The 24,190-nt window shown below is 37.2% G+C and overlaps 1 non-coding gene across 1 annotated transcript; it reads left to right on the top strand.

Annotated features, from left to right (window-relative positions):
• The first annotated feature begins 1,123 nt into the window (after nt 1-1,123).
• LOC127805389 (small nucleolar RNA R71) lies at nt 1,124-1,230 on the top strand. The gene has a single exon (XR_008024123.1). It is a non-coding gene; the product is annotated as a small nucleolar RNA R71 (small nucleolar RNA).
• Nucleotides 1,231-24,190: the final 22,960 nt, after the last annotated feature.

The raw sequence follows: 24,190 nt of genomic DNA, 5'->3' as shown, positions 1-24,190 counted from the left end.
TGGTGGAAGCTTATTTTGCAAGATGGTTGAACACTCCTCCGTTAAGTTGACTGTTTCATACTCCTCTAGTTTCCTCTTTTTTTTATAAGATTTCCTTCATAAATATCACATAACTAGGCATTTGAGCTAGAGCATTAGCAAGTGGGATGTTTATGTGAAGCTTCTTGAACACTTCTAGAAACTTCTCAAATTGCTTATCCAGTTTGTGTTTGCGCAACCTCTGAGGGAATAGAATCGGAGGAACATATGGCTTAATCGGAGGCGGAACAACCTTATCTTTTTCAACTGCTACTTCGGGCACATCAAGTTTTGCTCTATTATCTCCTTAGCTGTACCATTTTCTTTTGCCACACTTGGTTTCTTAACATGGATTTCCAGCAATTGCACCCTGCTCCTTGTTGTGATCAGATTCACTTGCTCCTTTGGGTTAACTTCCGTATTACTTGGCCATGTGCTCGGTTGCCTTTCGGTGAGAACTTTTGCCAACTGCCCAATTTGATTTTCTATATTCTTAATGGCTGCATCGGTCCGGTCACTTCGTTCTTGAAGCTTTGAGACTGCTTCTTCCTATCTTTCTCTTTTTTCTTGTGGTCTTCCCATTTTTGGTGGATTTTGACTATTTTGATTGTTATCATAGGAGAAGTTAGGATGGTTTCTCCACTCAGGATTGTACGTCTAAGAAAATGGATTATTTGGTTGCCATTGAAAATTTTGCTGACATTGAAAATTCTGTGCATATGCGGCTTGCCTTGTGAAAGAAGGATCCGTGATGACTAGTGGACATTCGGACGACAAATGATTTGTCCCACAAGTTACACAAATAGGATGAGATCCTTGCACGATATTAGCGGATGAGGAGTATTTGAATGCTTCCTTCTTTTTTGACAAAACATCAATCTTCTCTAGCATTAAAGTACTCACATCTGCTTCATGTAGTCCTGCTGCTCTTTTATGTGAATTCCTATCCGACCACATTACAAACTGCTCACTCATTGTTTCAAAAAGATTATGAAGTTTCCTGACTAATTTATTTCAAATGGAACCACCTGTTGTAGAGTCCACTGCTGAACAACTGTAAGGAGTTAAACCAGCGTAAAAATAATGATTTTGGGTTGGTAATGGAAAACCGTGACTTAGACACTTCCTCAACAACTCTTTGAATCGTTCCCATGCCTCATGAAAATTTTCTGATTTGGCTTGTTGGAAGGTTAAAATTTCATGCTTGAGCTTGTTGATCTTGGCTGGTGGGAAGTATTTGAGTGTGAACTTCCGTTCCAAGTCTGCCCATGTAGTAATATTGCCCAGTGGTAATGAGTCACTCTCGAGCCCTATCCTTCAGAGTGTGAGGGAAACGACGCATCTTGAGTGCCTTTTCATTAATTCTTTGATACTTGAAATTCCCATAATACTCCAGAAACAGAGAGAAGTGATAGTGTGGATTTTCCTCGCTCATTCCATAAAATGGTATGTTGTTGGCAAAGAGATTGATCACATCCGGCCTCAACTGAAAGTTCTCATGCCCGTAAGGAGGATAGATTATGCTTAACCGGTTCTCAATCACTGGGGGCATCATGAAATCCCCCATCATAATGTCTCTTTTGTTGACTTCAACGAGTTGCACCATTTGAACGAGTTGATTGGCGTTGTCACCCATATTATTCAGTTGCTCTTCCCTCTTTGCTCTCTATTCACGACATCTTTGATGGAACATTCTTTCTATCTCAGGATCGAACTCACAAATATGCCAATGTTCTAAATGGCTCATGCACTATCTCAATCCCTGAACACACACAAATTGAAATAACTCAGCCTAGAAAATAATGAGAACAAAATTTAACAATTAAATCTAATATCAATCAAAGCAATAATCAAAAGAGTTAGTCCTTGGCAACGACGCCAAAAACTTGTTCGCCTATTCTATCTTGCAAGTGTACGGATCGTGACAAGTAATACAGTGATGAATAGAGTGTCGTACCCACGAGGACTAGCTTTTGACATTTACTCTAACTGATTTAACCTTAACCTAACATACACATTAATAAAGACTTCAACTATAATGAAAACTAATTTACTAATAAAAGATGCAACTAAAACAATTTCTTTGATTCAAAACTCACAAAACTAAGACGCTAAGGTATGTGAATCCACCATCAGCCTTCTATGATTCGATTATTCATTACTTGGATCTTGTTATTCCTTATCTTAGGTTGAAAATCGATGATCCAATGCAACTAAAAGCCTCTCTTAATGATCATTCGGTTCTATGTATATATATGAGATTAACTATCTCTAGTCAACCTTCGAACATATAAACATGCATTCAATAACGGTGATCATCACAAAATGATTTCCTAAGGCATAACGGTATGTCTACCTATTATAGGACCTTGTGTTGTTTGCTATCATGTCTAATCCATATTGAATCTCTCAAAAGCAATACAAATCACAAATACGTTTCAATGGTGATCAAGCATCAAAACGGCATTATAAACATAACAAACACTCAACCCGAATGGATAAGAAAATAGCAAACCGAGTAACTTTAAATCAAACCATTAGAAGTCGAGATTTCATCATTCATCCTAACTATAAACACTTAGCAATGCATTCTTGCAATCAAAAGAAAAAGAAAAGAGTTGGAATCCATAATAAAGATTTGAGAAAGAAAAGAAAAATACAACCCAAGAGTCTTTAATCTTCCGTAGCTCATCTTCCATCCAAAAAACTCCCAAAATCTCTCAAGAATAAGTCTTTATATAGTGCTTTTTAGGTTATTGAAGTCGTGCACAGTGAAAACTCTAGTTTCCCATTGATTTGGACGGAGGCGGGCTGAAATTGCGCTTTGAATTGAAGTTTAGAACTCTACCGCGGTCCTACCGCGATATGCCTGTTGCTGTAGACCCGTGAACTCTAGATAGTAATTCGTAGAACGATCTTACAGTGGTATGCATTCCGCTATAAGACCGTGAGCTCCATAAACTAATTCTTACAGTGGTCCTACAGCGGTATACATTACGCTGTAGGCCACTATATTTCTTCCTTGGCCTTTTTCTTCTTCGCTTTTCACTTTTCACTCTTATTCCACTTTCACTTTCTCCATCTCATTTCAAGTTGATAGCTGATCATGCCTTCAAGTTTTAATTCCACTCCTATCATGCACCAAAATCATTTCTTTTTGTTCCATATCCGCTTTGCATATGATGTGTACCTATATTGACAATATTGAGCCCAAAATGAGTAGCAATCGTGTTCATTGAATACTTAAATGCTAAGATTCAACCAGTAAATAAGAGTGCAAAATATACTGATCATCAACCATAAGTGTAATTATACATAGATCAGACAAAATGGATTCTAGTTTCCCAAATGCAATTAAAGAATGACATCGTGAATAGTATACATAAAATACTAAGATGATTGGAGATATGAATGCAACAATTACCACCATAATACAATTTGAAGCGCCTCTTGGCTGGGGCACATCAAAGTCACCTAACAAAATTATTAAATCACATTAGAAAAAAATAAATACAAGATCCAAAATGTCTATCCCAACTGACTAACGGAAAAGTGGATGCCGGGGTCAAACGGGTCAACAAATTGGGTTTTGGACCAACCTAAGGGCTGCCACAACTAGGCCAGCCCCAGCCCCAAACACATTGGACTGTCCCATGAACCAGAAACAACCTGAACTAGCTATAACCATGGCCACCGGCGACCACTATCGGCCGGAGATTCCTAGGATTAGAGCCTACCATTAGAAACACCAAACCCAGGGAGTTAACATACACAAAAATAAGCCAAATTTAACGGTTAGATTTTCATAGATCTAATTTTTAATTTTTGGCCAGAACTAAAAAAACACACTAGCAGTTGCCACCAGCTACCGTGGCCGATGGTTTTCGGTGAATAGAGGTAACCACCCGACACCCTTATCCGCATTGATCAACATACCCAAAACCATGATCCAATGATTGAATCTCCATAAATCTAAACTTAAACTTTCGGCTAAACCCAATCGCGCGTATATACGTATATATATCATGGATCTATATGCTGAAAATAATTATGATAAAATTAAAAGACTTACCTCCTTGTAGATCGGGGCTACTTTCACGGTGAGAGTACGGTCAAATGTAAGATCAGACAGTTGGATTTTACAAAATCAATGATTTACAGAAGTGTTTAGCGAAAGAGTTAGAAGAGGGAGAAGAAGGGAGCCGACAGCCCTATTGGCTTTCTATTGTCATGTGGGCTTGGCTCCCCTTAGGCCTCAGTAAAAAATAAGGCCCAAAAGTCAGGCCTCCCACTCTGTATAAGTGACAAAAGAAGACTTGAAATCCTCAATTTTGAGTTTAAAGTTTGAGAATGTTCCCATATCTAATCTAAAGGAACTGAGAAGTTGTCTCCGACTGTTGATATGCAGGAAGTAGGGGACTCTCTTCCAAAGTTGCGTGGGAAATAGAGCTTCTGAATAATCTGCAAAAGATGGGAGGATGTACCAAAACATTCCATCAGAAGCTTGACTGCCAATTATCACTAATGTGGTGGAAAAATCAGAAGAGTCGATTTTTGCCTCGAATTGTGCCAAAATGGTGGTGGGTTTGGCTTCAAACCTAATGCTACAAGAGGATATCGTCAAGAACCCTTTGTCTTCGGAATGTAGTGAAGGTTCCAATGCTCATTGGTTTACTGGCGTTGAAGAGGCGCTTGTAGAATATGCGAGTGAGCGCAAGGACCTAAAGTTGAGTAATACAAAATGTGGTCCGTTGATTAATTCCAGTGTGGTTTCTGAGGCATGTGAGGCAATGATGCTAATGTCATTCGAGTCTGTGTCAGTAAATTTAAGTCGGATACATCATTCTCCAGAAAGTACACACTGAGACTTATTTTTCTAACGAGTTTTTGAAAAATGAACCCTTCAAGATCTTTCATTTCATTTAGAATATCCTTACTAGTAAGAGGTTTTGGTGGTAATCCATACTCTTTTGTGCCATCAAATGATTTCTTGTCAATGCACCATTTGTGATTCATTAAAAGATAACGATAATGGCGCATGAAAGATTGCTTTCTGCTATTGCCTAATCTCATAGAAAAGGTATCCTTGTTACAACAAGGACAAGCCAATTTACCCTTAGTGCTTTAACCTGACAAGTTTCCATATGCAAGAAAATCGTTAATGGTTCATAGTAAAGCTGCATGCATCATGAAATTTTGGTGACCTGATGCATCAAATGTTTCAACTCCTACTTCCCACAGCTCATGTAATTCTTCTATTAAAGGTTGGAGATAAACATTAATAGTATCCCCTTGTCCCTCAGGACTTGGAATGAGCATTAATAGAATGAAATTTGAGTCTTTCATGCACATCCAATGAGGCAAATTGTATGGAATAAGAAATACTGGCCAAATACTGTATGAAGTTTTGGAGTTACAAATGGTTGGAACCCATCACTTGCAATACCAAGTCTCACATTACGAGGCTCTAAAGCAAATTTTTCGTGCATGTCATCAAAAGATTTCCACTGTAAAGAATCAACTAGATGTCTCATTACTCTATCATCTACTCTTTTGTCATGGTGCCATCTCATAAAGGATGTAATCTTGTTGGACATGGATAGCCTTTGAAGCCTTTAAGAGGAAGTATCACAATATTTTTACAGGTTTTCTTTTACCATTCCTTCCAACTTTGATTTCTTCGCTACAATTATCATTTTCCATCTCGAAACTCCACATATACGACAAAAGTCAAACATCTCATCTTTCTTCCAATATAGCATACAATTATTGACACATGTATCTATCTTCTTGTACAAGAGTCCAAGATCTTGAATAATCTTCTTTACCTCATAATATGAATTTGGCAAAGTCGAACCATCAGGGAGTAATTCATCTTGTAATATTTTTAATAACATAGTAAATGACTCGTTATTCTACCAACCAAGGCTCTTGATATGTAATAGCTTGATTATAGTAGACAATTTTGATCTCTTATAACCTTCATATAATGGTTGTTCCAAATCTGTCAATAGCCTATAAAATTTCTTTACTTCATCAAATTTCACGATCTCTCACCTTTTTTGAAGCATATCTTAAAAATTCCTTAATGCCAAATTGATATATTTCACTTAGCCGATCTTTAACAAGATTCATCAACTGCTTATCAGGTGCCATTACTAAATATATAGAATGACACTAATCTGAGAGTTCCAACATCAAACAAAAATATAATGAGTTTTGATCTATCAATAAGAATCAAATATGTAAATAAGTATGCCTAATTCAAATACATTTAAGGATATAAAAGGATGCACCAGGAACAAGATTATTAACTATTTCTTGTTCATTTTGTTCCAGTTTGGATCTGAATTAACGACACTGATCATATTCTTGTATAAAGATACACAGATCCTCTACTATTCAATAGAACTAACACTTGCAATTACACTACTCAATTAATAATACATTGTCCAAGGAAATATTCAAAAATTAACTACTTGGTAAAGTTACCAAAAAGAATTATCATAAACATAACAGAGATACAGCCCACTGGTCAAACAAAAATATAGACTTAAACTAAGATGTGTGGAGTCAATGGGGGTAAAAAGAAATATAAAAATATAAAAACAAAAATATAGATTTAAACTAAGATGTGTGGAGTCAATGGAGGTAAAAAGCAAAAAGCAGTTTAATTAGCAGAAATTTGAGTTGCTTTGTTTAAAACAGAAAGCAATTTTCTGCTCTGTTTTTTACTGACAGCATGCACGGCATCATTTAGTTTGTTAGAGAATCAGCTTAGAATAGTATCAGTTCTATACTCTTCCTCTTTACAAAAGCTGCGAATTGAACTAATATCAAGATCATGAATATAGAATTAGTATAATTAGTAATAATTGAATCTAAGATCAATTATTTTTTTCTTTTTAATAGACAGTAAAATTTTACTAAGATTTGGGCAAATGCCCAAAAGACTTTCTAAACACCCTCAAAAGACAAACAAACAGCAAGACTCCCCTAGACTTAAATAAACAAGCACAAACTAAACTACAAACATCTAACACAAACCAACACCCACATCACAAGAAGCAAGTCAACACCCTTCCAAAACAACTACAAGATACAATCAATTCAAAAAAGGCACTACCGAACAGCAGCAACAATGTAGAATTGAAGACAGAACAAACAGAAACAGTGTAGTGCAGTGAACTCCCATCCCCCTAACAAGTAAACCCAGATCTTGCAAATAGAGAAAAAAATGAACATTAAAAAAAGCTCTCCAGCCAACAGCCAAAACCACTAAACATCAGCTTAAAAGTCTATTTTAAGAAAGGGCTGGGGGTAAACAAAACAAATAACAGGAAAGTTCATCACACTCCATTGTCACAGTGTGTGCAGTTTATCTGTGGCTTTAAAACTAAATCCACCTTTTTCTATTTTAAGTCTTGGGCTTAGAGTTAAACATTGAACTGAATCATACCAATTCTAGGAAGTTTTAGTAGTTGAACAATAGAACCGTTTACCTTTTTAACTCCAAAATTATGATTTAATTTACAAATGGCTGGAAAATAAATAAAAAACAGTTAAAAGAAATGTAGTGATGGAGTGGACATTGGATAATGGCAACTTGGGTCAACACCTAAATGTTAGTACTCCCATTAGTCTCACCTATCAAAGGCGTAAAAGGAGAGGAGGCAATAAGGGCAGCCAAGGTGTAACGCCCCACTTTTCCATATACACAACAACATAAAATATAAGAAGACATCACCTATAGGCGTTATGGACACCCTTACCAACGAAAGCATTGAATCGAACCTGTAAACTTAACCAAAGCTAAATAAAAGGGGTTTCCACCAGATTTTCCTTTACAAGTACAAGAAATGATCACGACTTTCAATACTCCAAAACGATAACACATCACTGTAGGAATAATTGTAGGACACCCACATACACACACCTCTTACAACCTTGAGTATCCTAACTGCTATTACAATACATCACTTGAATTACATAATGAAGTAAAACCCCAAGCTGGCTGCGGAGCCCAAAGCTAGCCAAGTACCACCTGTTTGCCCTTGTTAGAACCAGAACCTAGAACACCTAGCACTTATATTAAATTTAGGATGTTGAATATCCCAGAGGTATGAAACATCCGAGTTAGATAATGATATCTATGTGAGTGATATAAGAAAGGAAACAGTGCATACAAGAGCAATATGCAGTTATGCCAAGTAATACACCAAAATACGAACGAAATATCCCAAGATCATGGCTCATCGCAAGAGCACGAAATCCCTTGTGATGTCTCAATAACTAGCCACAAATACAAATACCTAGATGCATACAAAAATAGATAAGATATACTCAAAGAAATAAAACATGAGATTTAACCTCTCGGCCCCCTTACACAAGCACAGGATGTCCTCCTCACTTGCCAAACATGAACCTCTCGGCCCTCTTACACAAGCTCGACGTAGCCCCCTTACACTGGCCCACGTGATCAACCCCCTTACATAGGCCCTGTGGTAGTTCACACACGACAAGCCACCAACTCTCCACAGTCACCCAAATGACACGATGTATGACAAAGCAGAAGGAATATGATATGCAGGCCACAAAAGCCATCGTGTTCGAACCTGATGCAACAAAATAGAAAGGATATGCTCGAACACATGGAACATAAGACGTGAGCAACAACTCATCCACAGATGAAACCAAGAGTGACCAAGAGGAAGCAAGAAGCATGCACAAGAACCACTCACCTTAGAGTTCACAAAAAAGCACCGTTTACGTGCAAACCGAGGCTCGCTGTTTTCCAACAACTCGGGCCCAGATTCCGATGACACATAGATTTCCTGACGAAACTCATATCCCCTTTGCTTTTTAGGCATAATTTTCCTCCTCCTTTGGCAAAGTTTCCTCTCTCAAAATCTCTTCTTTTTTTTTTCTCTCGTTTAGTGCCCAAAGTCATCCCCCCAAAGCCTTGTATTAATAGGAACTTTCAACGAATCAAATCGCGCCACGTGTTGCATTGGATAAGAACTCACCATGAGATTTTCCCATATTAAGCCATGTATACATTGAGATTTGTGCATTCACATGGAGATTTGTGCTCCATCATTACACCCATCATCATTACGCTTCTAAGATTAAGCCACGTATACATAGAGATTAGAGATTTCAGCATTCACACTATGCTCATCATTACACCCCTAATTATAAGATTTCAACCAATCCAATTGTGACACCTAAGGGGACACTTGGCCATTCGTGATTTGCCCATGGATGATATTTTGGGTTGATATTTTTAAAGTTTCAAGAAATGACGCTTTGGCCCAAAATTTTTACGCAACCGTACTTAGACCCTTACAATTTAGTTCCTGGGCCATTTTTTAATTGCACTTTTTGGTCCTTGGAAGATGAATAAATTACACTTAGCGCCCCAAGATTTTAGATAAATTTACACTTTTACCCGAACTTCAATATTTACGATTTTGCCATTGGTTCAGAAACTAAGATTGCGTTCTCTTTACTGTTTTCAAGTCATTTTTAGTTTTCAATTTTCTAAAATAATGAAAATGCGTTCTCTTTACTGTTTTTAAAAATGAATTTTTGAAAACAAAAAAAAAAAAAATTGTAAAGAAAACTCAAAACAACAAAAAGTTGTTTTGAGTGTTTTCAACCAAAACAAACTTAAAACTCAAAACATATTTATTTATTTATTTATTCATATTTTATTATTGTAACAGAAAAAAATATTATAAAATTCATTAGCTTTAAAATGTATATATATTTTTAATAATATATTAATATTAAATATTTTTAATTTATTGAATAATTAAATTTATTGAATAAAATATAATTAAAAACTTATTTTGAAAATTTCAAAGAGAACACGTTTTCTAATTTTCTATTTTGCAGAATCGTTTTTCAAAATGATAAAGAGAACGCGTCTTCAATTTTCTAAAAACAGATTACCAAAACAGAAAACTGAAAATAAATTCAAAACTCAAAACTGAAAATTGAAAAGCAAAGAGAACGCAGCCTAAATTTTTCCCTCAAGGCTTCCTCAATTCCTTAAAATGCCTTATTTTCTCAAGTATTAGAACCTAATAACCTTAGATATCACCTCATATTTGAATTTAAAAATCTGGGGTATTACACAAGGAAATTGGGTCAGGGGCAAAAGAGTCAGAAGTTGGTTAAAGAAGAATATTATTTCACGTGGCTGAAACGGAATGAGAGAGAGAAATATAAAAGGGGAGGGTGGAGGAGAGAGAGGCAGCTAGAAAATTGTTGAAGAATCTGTTAGAGAGTGAGGCCCTCTCGAATAGGCCTGATTCTTGTGTTTTCTTTTCTTGCTATTGCTATTTTCCATTGTTGTAAGCTATTGAATTTGGGTAGTTCCTACTGTAAGAGTTGAATTCAATCAATTGATGAAGGTTTTATCAATCTGGTATCAGAGCAGCGAACCATGGGGGTGACCGTCTCGGAGAGAGTGGGAGATCTGGAGGGAAGAATGGAGAATTATCGACAGCAAATTGAAGGGAAAATGGAGGGACTACAGATGGGATTAGAATCCATGAAAAAAGAATTCCATAGGGTGCAGAACATTGAGAACAACATGGCGACGATGATGGAACAATTTGGCTTGCTGATGGAGAGATGGGAGGATCAGTAGAAAGGGAGGAAGGGGAAACAATTGGGCAAGCACATACCGGTGGGTTCAACACTCACTGGGGAGGCCACACCGGAGCTGGGAAACCGGCATAAGGAAGTTGGCGGTTAGTTCGATCCATATGGGAGGTCCGACACCTAGAGATGCCAGTGTTTGAGGGTGACGACCTAGATGGTTAGGTGTTTCGGGCTGACCGATACTTTTACATGAATCAACTATCGAATGCGGAGAAGTTGGACTCCGCTGCCCTTTGCTTTGAATGAGCAGCTCTTGCTTGGTTTCAGTGGGAACAACGAAAGCGTCGGTGAGGAGCTAGGATGAGCTTAAGGCGATGATGAGAAATCGATTCAGGCCCACGCAGGAAGGCACGGTGGAGGAACAGTTCCTGGCGCTTCGGTAGTGGGGGTCCATCAAGGACTATCGACTCCTCTTTGAGACCTTGGCTGCTCCTCTCGAGGACATGCCAGAGGGACTACTAGAAGGCCATTTTATAAATGAGTTGAAGGCCGACATAAGGGCGAAGATGAGGCTTGAGGCCAATTGGGATGGAGGAGATGATGGACCTAGCCCAACGAATTGAGGAAAGGAATCTGGTGGTGGGAGAGGGCCATTCCAGTCCAAGCATGAATCGATTACAGGCCCTTGCAACTCCAATTGCCAACCACCAACGAGTGCTGCTCTCTCCTTCCCCGGTGGCGTCACCCCGATCGACTACCACCTTCCCCGGCTCTTCTCACCAGCCTCTTAATACCAATAAGTGGAACAATTTCCCATTTAAACAGTTAAGCGAGAGTGAACTACAAGCTAAATGAGCTAAGGGTTGTGTTTCCGTTGTGACAAGAAATAAATGATTAGCCATAAATGTAAGAACAAAGAGCTGCAGGTGATGGTAATTCAAAAGGGGGAAGAGGAAGATATAGGTGAAGCTGAAATAGGGGAGAATTCAGGGGAGGAAGGTGAAGTCATCAAAATAGGGGAGGTAGTGGAGCTATCCATCAACTCAGTAGTGGGTTTAACCCCTCCACAAACCATGAAAGATCAAGGGGGAAATAGGAGGCCTGGAGGTGGTGGTTCTCATTAACTGCGGGGCTTCCCATAACTTTATAGCATCGGAATTGGTGCAAAAACTAGGACTAGTCAGGTCGCAAACGAGAGGATATAGCATGATCATGGGGTCGAGTATGGCTGTTCAGGTGGCTGGAGTGTGTAGAGGGGTAACCTTAACGTTGTAAAATGTGGAAGTAGTGGAAGATTTCCTGCCCTTGGAGCTGGGGAGCTCGAACGTAATCCTTGGAATGAAGTGGTTGGCCACTCTCGGGGAAACACAAGTGGATTGGGGCTCGTTAGTTATGAAGTTTAGAGCAAGGGAGACTACCATCACACTATATGGGGATCCTAGCCTTAGCAAAACTTCGGTAACATTGAAGTCAATGATGAAGGCATTTAGAGAGAGTGGAGAATGGGTGTTGTTGGAGTTGGGGAGTTTAACTACCCAAGAGGAAGATGCTGGCTGGGCAATCCCTGGCAGCTTACAGGAGCTTTTGGCAGAATTCAAGCATGTTTTTGAGGAGCTGGGTGGGCTTCCTCCACACCGGAGGCAGGATCACATGATTACCTTGCAACCAAGGGTCTCACCAGTGAATGTGAGGCCCTACTGGTACCCCCACCTTAAAAAAAATGAGATTAAAAGGCTGGTTTGAGAAATGTTGGCAGCTAGTCTTATTCGGCCGAGTGTGAGTCCGTTTTCCAGCCCGGTATTGCTGGTCAAGAAGAAGAATGGTGGCTGGAGATTTTGTGTGGACTACAAAGTTTTAAACAAGGTAACCGTTCTTGATAGATTTCCAATTCCAATTATTGAAGAACTTTTGGATGAGTTGAATGGGGATGCTATTTTTTCCACATTGGATTTGAAATCGAGGTATCATCAAATCCAAGTAGCACCTAATGACGTTCCTAAGACTGCATTCCGCACACATGAGGGGCATTATAAATTTTTGGTTATGCCGTTTGGGCTAACAAACGCCCCTGCTACGTTCCAATCTTTGATGAACGAGGTCTTTAAGGAGCATTTGAGGAGGTTCGTGTTAGTATTTTTTGACGACATTCTGATTTACGGTAAGGATATGGCTGAACATAAGAAACATTTGAAATGTGTGTTGGGGCTCCTAACAGTCCACCGGTTGTACGCCAATGCAAAGAAGTGTTAGTTTGGGCAGCAAGAGATTAAGTATTTGGGGCACATCATCTCTCAAGACGGGGTGGTTGCAGATAGCTCTAAGGTTAAGGCGGTGATGGAATGGCCAAACCTCAAATCCTTACGTGAACTTCAAGGATTCTTGGGTCTTACGGGGTATTATCGGAGATTTGTGAAAGCTTACGAGAAGATGGCACGGCCATTGACAGACCGTCTCTGGAAGGGTAATTTTTTTTGGGATGAAGTGGCGGAGTAGGCTTTTCAATCCCTCAAGCGGCAATGACCAATTTGCCCGTGTTGGCATTGCTGGATTTTTCGAGGGAATTCATTGTTGAAACTGATGCATCAGGGCAGGGATTAGGGGCAGTGTTGATGCAGCAGTAGCGACCAATTGCTTTTTTCAGCCATTCCTTAAGCCCCACGGGTCGAGTGAGATCAGTGTACGAGCGTGCACTTTTTAGGTATATCACTGTTGGACTTGCAAGCTAATAAGAGTGCACTTTTTCATTTAACTTTCCTTCTCACTATTTTTTGTAGATGGATCATAAAAATATTTGCATACTTTACAATTGTCCTGGAAATTGACTATATTAGTGTGTGGAGCCTAATTATCACCTTGGTGCCCCCGGGGGTTGAAGGGGTCGGAGCACCCTTGACGACATTTTATGTGCAATTTTTCCAATAAGAGTAGTTTTGGGTTTTTCACACATGTATTTTTCGTTGCCCTAATTTTTCCTATAACAGTAAATATTAAAAATCTAACTAACAGGTTTCTATATTTTTTTTAATCAAAGAACTAGAACCCACAGGTTCCAAACCAAAGAACTGCAAAAGCCTACACAAAAACATCAAATTTGCAGCATTGGCTTTGCCTGAATCGTACTTGGAATATAAGTAACGATAAAGTTCTAAGCAATCAAATTGAAAAATATTATCGATACAATAAAAAAATTAAACTAAAAAATACGTATTCTATGAGTATAGTTCCTTCAATCTAAATTTAATAGCATCATCCATTCATTCTTGAGCTAGTTTTTGTTTGATTTTGCTAACAATCAGAAATTGTTCGGTTTCATAATATACTCTTTATACTTGGCACATACATTTGTTGTTTTGTCTATGCAGTGCCCCCAATAAATGGGTTATGATTATGTAGAAGATTTTCATGATGTCTTGAAACAAGTATTGCTACATCAAAAGTCTATCATGATTGATAATTTGTATAGCTTTTAGATTGTGACAACCCAAAAAATACTATGTTGTAAACTTTATATGGTTGTAGGCATTACATAAAAGTGAAAGCCAAAGTTTGGGCAAACAATTTGTTGGATCTTCAGATGATCCTAATGGTTTAAATGGACGAGATGAATCACCTGGTATGTTTTGTTTATTCTGAAGCTCAATAGATATAGAACCTTGAAATTCTCGATTAAAGACCCTATATTGTTGCGCAAGGTCAATTAACTCTGGACTTCTTGGGATTTATTGCCCTTGCGCTGTCCCCCATCACTCGTGCTCTCGATTTTGGCAAATGAGGTAAATCGCAGGTGGAGGCTTTGTCTCACTGCGCAGGGGCAAAAAGTTGAACCCACTACCTACTAGTGTGAATTTCAGCTTATCGCGGCCCAACCACTTGACCTGTGCCTTGGGGACAACTCTAGACTTCTTGATGTCATGCTAGGTTGATCATCCACACACCCACACACACACACAAAATGTGTGGATTTGCAATTCAAGTAGGCAAACTACTGCAAAGTAAGGCTCGTGCTGTTGCTTTTAATGTAACTTAACCTCAAAATCATTTAGGAGGGTGGGTTTTGAATCTTCTTCATCATGTGTTCTTCGAATAACATTGAAGACTGTACCTTACAAGCGAATTTACACTATGGCTTTACGTTAAACAGTTGGTACGCACATTCGAATTCCTCAAGTACATGTAAGCAAAGATCAATGGAAGACAACCTTATAAGAAGATTTACATTATAGCTTTATGTCAAACAGTTGGTATGCGCATTCGAATTCCTCAAGTACATGTAAGCAAAGATAAATAATAGCAACGCCAAAGTGAAAGCAAATCAAGAACAAGAAAAACAACGTGAAAATCAAAGAGAGAATTAGGGTTGAAGAAATACCAGTTTGCGCAATAGATTGGATTGACGGGCGCGCAGATTTGGATTGACAGGAAGAGGCCGATTTGGCAGAGGGATTTGGATTAGAGGGGAAGAGGCAGTTTCGATTCGGGATTTGGATTTAACGGGAATGAGGCGCACGAGAGATGAAAAAAGCTTATATTGAATTATCAGATGATATCTTCTGTGAAAAAACGGGAGATGAAAAAAGCTACTGAATTATAAGATGATATATTCTGTCAAAAAAGTAAGATTATGTTTTTTTTTTGTTATTTTCAGATTATTTTTAATTTTTTATTTTTTAAAATAATAAAAATATATTTATTTTATCATTTTCAATAATATATTTTCAAAAATAAGAATTTTTTTTAAAGAAAATATAAAATAAAAAAATATTATTTTGCTTGTTTTTAACCAAAATAATCTCTAAATCCAAAACATGGAAAATATAATCTATTTTCTATGTTTTGGTTCTAAAAAAAAAAGAAGAAAAAAAGAAAAATATTATTTTAAAATTTTAAAAATAAAATTATATATTTATTTAAAATTTAAAATATATTGTATATCTATATTATAATTAAAAATATAAAATAATATATAGTATATTATTAAGTATATTATACATATTATGTATAATAATATTTAATATAAATTATCACTATGTCAATAATTTATTAATCAAATTTATTATTTTATTTTAATAATAAATTTTTATGAAAAAGAATCAATTTTATCATTTAATAATCAAATTCATTGAATAAAATATTATAAAATAATTTTTCTCAAAATTCTTAAGTAAATGCATTTTCTAATTTTTTGTTTTAAGAAATAATTTTTAAAATGACTAAAAAGAAACATGTTTTCATTTTTCTGAAAACAGACTTTCAAAATAGAAAATTGAAAATGAATTTAAAACTTAAAATTAAAAATTAAAAACACAAGGAGAACGTAACCTAATATTTTGAAAAAAGAAAGATGAAGTGTTTAGAAATTAATAAAAAAATTGCCTAATTAAGATTATGGGTATATATTTTGGTGGGAAATATTCAAGTTGATTTTTTAGATTCAATAACGAATGAAATTCTTAATTGATAGCTAGTAATTTAGAAGTTCATTATTAAAAACTAATTTTACACCACTTTTAACAAGAGTATAAATAATTTCTCATTATAATCTTAAAAATTATACTTTTGTCGACGAAATATTTGTCCTCTCATTAATTTTGTCTCGTTAAAGGCATGTGTTTTTTTTTTTTTTCATGTATTAAGATTTCTTAGAACATGAGTGACATTGTAATACCTCGAGAGACTAGAGAAGTTAGTATATATCGAGGATAGTGTAAGGAAGCAAATAACACCAGCTGGATACCTTTTGGGCTGAATGTAGACAAAGAACTCTAGGGTTAAGTATGCTTGATATGAGGTAATCCAATGATGGGTGAACCCCCTGGGAAGTTCGTGTAAGCCCATTAGAGTAAGTTGTTCTGATCCTTCCTATCGCTTGATGCGGGATGTTACAGGTGGTATCAGAGCCAACCCCCGAGCCTCTGAGCGCGGTGGTAGGACAAACCTCAACGAGGACGCTGAGTCCCTTAGAGGGGTACGTGTAGGCACTTTAGGTGAATCCCACATCGGCCATGTATCGGGGGGAGATCTGGGACCGGTTGTAAGGTCACATGACGAGGACGTCATGTGCTCAGGGGGAGAGAATATAATACCCCAAGAGCTCAAAGAAGTTAATATATATCGAGGATAGTGTAAGGAAAGAAATAACACTAGTTGGATAGTTTTTGGGCTGAATGTAGACAAAAAACTCCAGGGTTAAGCATGCTTAACCTAGGATAATCCAATGATGGGTGACCCTCTTGGGAAGTTCGTGTAGGCCCATCAGGGTAAGTTATTCCAGTCCTTCCAATCGCTCGATGCAGGATGTTATAAATAATAATAATCCACGTGGTAACCACTTTATGACTTTTATTTTATTTACTGTTAGTAGGATGAGCTAAGCAATGACGTCTTGGTGTCTTTCTTTTTGACCATCACGGAGTTTCGTATCGCTCCGCTTTCCTCGTGTAGGCACCTTAGGCGAATTCCACATCGGCCATGCATCGGGGGGAGATCTGGGACCGGTTGTAAGGTCACATGACGAGGACGTCATGTGCTCAAGGGGGGGAGAATGTAATACCCCGAGAGCCCAGAGAAGTTAGTATATATCGAGGATAGTGTAAGGAAGGAAACAATACCAGCTGGATATCTTTTGGGTTGAATGTAGGCAAGGAACTCCGAGCTTAAGCATGCTTGAGCTGGGGAAGCTCAGGGATGGGTGACCCCCTGGGAAGTTCTTGTAGGCCCATCAGGGTAAGTTGTTTCTGTCATTCCTATCGCTCGATGCGAGATGTGATGTTATAGACATGGTTGGTGACACTGAAATCATCTAAACCTTTTCCCTCTATTGAAATTTGTAGTCCAGTATCAACTAGATTAGCTATTAGAGTGTAGTTAGAGGTCTCTTGATTGTTTTCATAATTAGAAACATTGCTTTGAGAACCTGAAGAACTACCTTGTCTAGATTGATCGATGAAAGTGTTGAAAAAAATAATAGAAGAAATATTTTTAATTATAAATATTTCTAATTTTGTTTAACATAACATTGAAGTTGAATATATAACTAGTTTAATTTTTAAACTAGTTATAAATATATTGTTTATAATTAAATATTTATAATTTCTAGTTATATTTTTCAACTAGAATATTAAATATTTATTTTTGCGAAGCTATATTGTTTGATTTGCAGCACCTATTGCTGAAATATATTTAACTTCAGCAGTGGATTGAGCCATAACTTCTTACTTCTTTGAGTTCCAAGAGAAAACCCCACTACCAAGAGACAATATAACTAGAAGTGCTTTTAGAATCATCAACACAACCAACCCAATCATTATTAGCATATCCAATAAATTTCAAGTCACCAATGGACTCAAACCAAATTCCAAAATCAAGAGTACCCTTTAAGTATCTAAGCACCCTTTTAACAACACCAAAATGAGCTTCACTAGGAGAATTCATATATCTTGAGAACATACTTGTAGCAAACATTAAATCTGGCCCGGATGCTATCGGCCTGGATGCTGTCAAATACAACAAACTTCCTACCAAACTTTTACAAATTGTAGGATTAGAGAGTTTCTCACCATCACTCTTAGAGACTTTTAAATTCAAAGCTGGAGGAGTGGAAACTGCTTTGCATGTGTCCATCTTGAATTTCTTCAAAATGTCTTGGGCATACTTCTTTTAAGAAATGAAAATACCCTTTTCTTCTTGATGAATCTCCATGCCAATAAAATAATGGATGTAACCTAGATCTGACATCTCAAACATCTTTTCCATCTCAACTTTAAATTTTTCTAGCATTTGATGATGATTCCCAGTTACAAGCATATCATCAACATAAAAATAAAGAATGAGTTGCTTAGAATTATCACCAACCTTCACGTAGAGAGTAGTTTCACTCATACTCCTCCTAAATCCTTGATGAATCAAGTAAGCATCAATTTTACTGTACCAAGCTCATGGTGCTTGCTTCAGTCCATAGAGAGCTTTTTTTAGACGATACACTTTGTCTTCTTTGCCTTCTTCTATGAACCCTTCAGGTTGGCTTACATAGATCTCCTCCTTAAGACCACCATTCAAAAAGGTTGATTTGACATCCAAGTGGAATTCCACCCCAAGTGTGTAGCTAAAGAAATAATCAACCTTATGGTGTCATGTTGTGCAACCGGCACAAATGTGTCTCCATAATCAACTCTAGGCTGTTGTGCATACCCTTTTACCACCAATCTTGCTTCGTATTTATTGATAGAGCTATCAGAATTATACTTCACCCTGAACACCTATTTCACACCAATGATGTTCTTGCCTTGAGGTTGCTCTACAAGCTCCCATGTATCATTTTTATTGATCATCTCCATTTCAGCTTCCATAGTAGCAATCCAATTACCAAATTGTGAAGCTTCATAATAGCTGTTAGGTTTAACAACAACAAGACTGCATCTTTCATATACATCAGCAAGTGATTTTACCTTATAATTTAGACTGTCTCCAGTGGTTTCAACTAAGGCATCATCATCCAAGGGAAGATCTTGGATACTAGAACCATTAGAATCAATCAAGTCAAAAGAAGACTCAACTAATTCCAAACCTTCAATGTTGGTGGGGGAGTCTCTCACAACTTTTTGCTGCTCAAAATCCCAATAAAAAGTCTTCGTTGATGATGACATCACGACACAAAATAACTTCTTCAGTTTTCATATAAAAAATTCTATACCCCTTGGAATTAGGAGCATAACCAATAAAGATTCTTTTGATCACCTTCTCATAAAGTTTGGACCTCTTCATAGAAGGAACAAAAGAATAACAAATAGATCCAAAAATCTTCAAGTTTTTAACAGAATGTTTTATACCTGACCAAGCTTCATAAGGAGTCTTGCCCTCTACTACCCTTGTGGGTAGTCTGTTGAGAAAGTAAACAACTTCTGCCTAGAAATTCTTTGGGAATTTCTTTCCAAAGAGTAAACATCTTGCTATCTCCACCACAGTTCTATTCTTCCTTTCAGATACACCATTTTGTGTGGTGTGTAGACAATGGAAAATTGGTGCTAAATTTTGAAATCTTCACAAAACTTGTCAAATTGCTTGGAAGTATATTCCTTCCCATTATCATATCTCAAAGTTTTGAGCTTGCAGCCACTTTGAGTTTCAACCAAATTCACAAACTTCTTGAAGATGTCAAAAACTTGAGCTTTCTCGCTCAAAAAATAAATCCAAGTCATCCTTGTCAAATCATCAATAAAAATGATGAAATATTTACTATTGCCAAAAGAAGTAGTACGCATAGGACCACAAACATTAGTGTGCACTAATTCAAGCTTTTCCTTGGCTCTCAAACAGCCACCTTTTGAAAAAGATAGCTTGTGCATCTTCCTTTCTTGGCAACTTTCACAAATCTGGCTAAAGGAATAAAAAATAGGAAAATCTTCAACCATGTTAGAAGAATGCAAAATTTTCAAACCTTTGTTGTTGTAGTGGCCAAAGCGTTGATGCCACTTTTTGTTTTCTTCAACTTTGGCATTTGGAGCATGATGGCATAGAGAGTCGCCATTCAAAAAGAGTGCATTGTCAACCATACTGACCCTTGCAATCTCCACTCCTTGTGGGTCATAAATAGTACAAACACGATCTTTGAAAAACACAAAAAATTTGTTATGCATCAACTGAGCAATACTAAGCAAGTTTTGAGATAATCTCAGAACAAATAAAAATTAGAGATTTTCTTTTCACCTTGCTTAGTATGCATGATGACATTACCTTTACCTTCAGCTAGTGTCATCTCTCCATGTCCAAGGACCACCTTTGTCCTTATAGATTTGTCAATTTGGCTAAAAAGATTGATATTTTTAGCCATGTGGGTGGTGCAGCAGCTGTCAATAAGCTATGAGTTTATATCTGTTTCAACAACATGAGAAGCCATAAACAAGAAAGTTGTTTCTTACTTTTGATCATTTGCACAATTTGCTTCCCGAGGGGGCTTTTGGGATGATTGGTTTTGCTTGGCATGACAAAACTTGCTTGTTTTTGGACCAGCAGTTTTTCTCTGCATGATTGGTCTTTTTGCAAAAATGGTAAGGAGGAAATTTTCCCCTCCCTAATGCTCTTTCTTTTCCCTTGCTCCTTTGATTTTCGGTTTCCTTTCTATCATCCCTTACAATAGGTTTCTTGCCTTTGAATTTGGCATTAAAGGCACCTTCAACATGCTCCTCATTACGGATTGCATCCCTTTGCTCTTGGGCTCGTAATTTGCTGATTACTGAGCTATAGAGAGAGTAAGTCAAGTCACATGACTCCTCTATGGCTGAGATCTTTGACTCAAATCTGTTAGGGACACTTACCATTATTTTTTCCACAACTCTTTGATCTGGAAAATCTTCACTAGCTAATCTACTTTGGTTCACAATAGTCATCACTTTGGTAGTGTACTCCTTCACAATGTCTGAATCCTTCATCTTTAGCATCTCAAACTCTCTTTTGAGAGTTAGTAATTTAATAGCCTTCATCCTTGTGCTTCCTTCAAAATCCTGTTTCGACTTATCCCAAGCTTTCTTGGTCGTATCATAATCAATAATCCTTACAAAAATAGGATTTGATAAAGTAGTATGAATACAAGATAAAGCCTTGGGCTTCTTTGACTTTTCCTCCCCATGCTGTCTTATTTGATTCAAGGTTGGATTTGCTTCCAATGGTGGAGGATCAACATCATTCAAAACAGATTCCCAAAGGCCAAGTGCTTTGAGATAGGATTGCATTTTAACAACCCAAAATTGGTAGTTGTCACCATTAAATTGTGGGAGAGTGGAAATATCAAAATTAGAAGACATGTTGTAAAAAAACTTGAATTCTCTTCTCTCAAACAAAATCACAAACCTTTAGGCTCTGATACCACTATTGAAAAAAATAATGGAAGAAGGTATTGCAGAAGCAATAGTAAAGCCTCAACGTTATGTTAAACAAAAAGATAGAAAAAAGAAAATGTGAGAAGAAGGAAACTAGAACTTAAAGAAAGATAACTTCTTCTTATTGAAATGAAAGCTTGCATTAAAGTTCACACTACACCAAAAGACAAAAATGAAGTCCTATCTATACAGGATTTAAATATATAACATTCACCAAATAAAATTGAAAAGCTATAAATAAAACTTAAAATGCGGGATGTTTTGCATTCCAAATTTGAATGCCAAACTTTAGTTGCAAATGAAAAATATAACAATGGAGACATAAATGAAAAAATAGAAAATTAAACCAACTTTAATTAAAGAAAAATATCACAAATCTCAACAGAAAACACTTTGGACTATGTGGCCAAATTTGCCACATAATTGGCACTGGGGTTTATTGGTATTCCATCATCTTCCACCTTTGTTTTTGCCTCTTCCCTTGCCTTTGGTGTTTTGAGAAAAATTAAACTGGCCATTTGAGGATCTGTTGAAATGCTCCACTAATGCATATGATCTTCTTGATCCATTTTGAAAGGCTAAGTTCACTGTAGGAGTTGACCCGCCAGAATTGAGAATATAATTCTCTATTCTTTTCTCATTTGCAAGTAGCATTGCATTAACTTCACCAACAGAATATGGTTCCATTGAAGAAGTAATAGAGACAATTACATATTCATACTTTGCACACAAACCTTTTAGAATATTGAAAACCTGGTCTTCATCCGAGAGCCGATGAAGACCAGGTTTGTAACGCCAAGACCAAGAGCATCAGCTAGGGTTTTCATTTGGTGAGATGTACTCTCATAGTCAAAGTATTCTTCTTAAGTCGTCGGATTTCCAGTTTGTATTGCGAGATTTTGGCTTTAGTCTAAGCAACAAAGAGACTTAGTAGCTTTCTCCAAATCTCTGCAGGAGTTATGTAACCAACGAGATTGGGGAGGTAGCCCTTCGAGACACTACTTAGAATCCGAAAAGCTAAAAGTTGGTCTTGGTGTTCCCAAGTCTCAAACTCTGGATTTGAGATATGAGTTTCATCAATGGTGGCTATGGTTTTCGGGGGTGGTTTCTTTGATTCATCAAGAAATTTCCACAAACCAAGCCATCTGACTACAGTGTCAATTTATTGTTTCCACAATAAGAAATTACCATAAGCTAATTTAATGGGGATGGAGTGGATTATAGGGTTGATAATCAAATTAGGTAACTATGGAGATGGTGTGGTGTTTGAACAATAGGTTTTGGATGAGGAGAACCTTCCTAATGATGGAACTTGAGTGGACTGTTGTTCCATGCACGGCGAGAAGCCCCATTTTTAAAGTAAAAAAAAACCCAATAGTACGGTTCCAAAAATAATTTAGTCTACTAGCCAATTAACTAAAGCCCAACTCCCAATCAGGCCAAACCCACTGCCCCACACCAATGACCCATAAACCCAGCCTAAATTAATGTCCCAAATTTCCAAATCAGTGGATCGAATCTAATATGCCAATCCCAAGTTCCCAACCACGATTTGAATTTTTCCCAAATCCCCTCCTAGCTCCTATCGTTGCTTTAGTCATCTCCTCTCTACCGGCGACCACCAGACGTCGCAGGTCACTGTCATGACACTCATCTGGCCTCAGGTCTGAGGTCTCTACTCTCTACTCTCTAATCTTGCCTTTCGTCTCTCTGACTCTCTGTATCGCTGTCTCACTCTCACTTTCACTCTCACTCACACCCCACGTTTCACAATCTCACCAATCTACACTCCACAGTCACACCCCAAGTCCACAATAGAGGCACACAATTACACATCGACACGGGTAGACGGCGACACACGATCTCCCCCTCGCAGCCAACCATTGCCCACTGTTGCTGCCTGCTTGGCCTAATTGTGTAACTACCATTATTATATTAATTTTTTTTTTTTTTTGTATTTTGATTGGAGAATGCTAATTGCTAATTTCAATTTGTGAAAAGTGCATTTTTTGTCATTGAGAATTTACAATTTGAGCACTTGGACTATCGATATTGATCGTTACCTATTGAGTTATTTAATTGAGGTTAATTGTTCCCTCAATTTTTTGAAATTAATTTAATATTTATGTGTTGAATTTGTTGTGAAATTTAAATTATTTCGTTATTGAATATTGATTGTGCGTTAATTTGATATATTGATTGGAAAATGGGCTATTGTTGGATTGGGTTGATTGGAAAATGCTTTAGTTGGTTCGTTGGAGAATGAGCTATTATTGTTGGTTGTTGGATTGATTATGGATTTGTTGTTCGTTTAAATTGATATTGATGTGATTTTGTTTTTTATTTTTAGAACTGAAAATGGACATGGACTATCAACCTTCTGCCAAGAAAGGAAACACTGTAACCAATTTGTTCTCCTATTATAATAAGATAGTTGAATCGGGTGCATCTCGAACCACACCTGAGTCAAATGAGGGTGATTCAGCTCTTGAAAACACACCTGAATCAAATGAGGATCCTTCAGTTCCAAATGTTAGTGTGCAACCTGAGGGCCCGTCAGTTCCTAGTGTCAGTGTGCAACCTGAGGGTCCATCAATTTCTAGTGTTAGTGTGCAACCTGAGGGTCCTTTAGTTCCTAGTTTCTGTATGCAACGTGAAGGTACTTCATCTTCTGAAATTAATAGGGA

The sequence above is a fragment of the Diospyros lotus genome, chromosome 6, assembly GCF_014633365.1.
Source record: "Diospyros lotus cultivar Yz01 chromosome 6, ASM1463336v1, whole genome shotgun sequence".
In the NCBI taxonomy this organism is placed as follows: Eukaryota; Viridiplantae; Streptophyta; class Magnoliopsida; order Ericales; family Ebenaceae; genus Diospyros; species Diospyros lotus.
The sequence above is the reverse complement of the archived record's forward strand: the minus strand, read 5'-3'. Positions and strand labels throughout refer to the sequence as shown.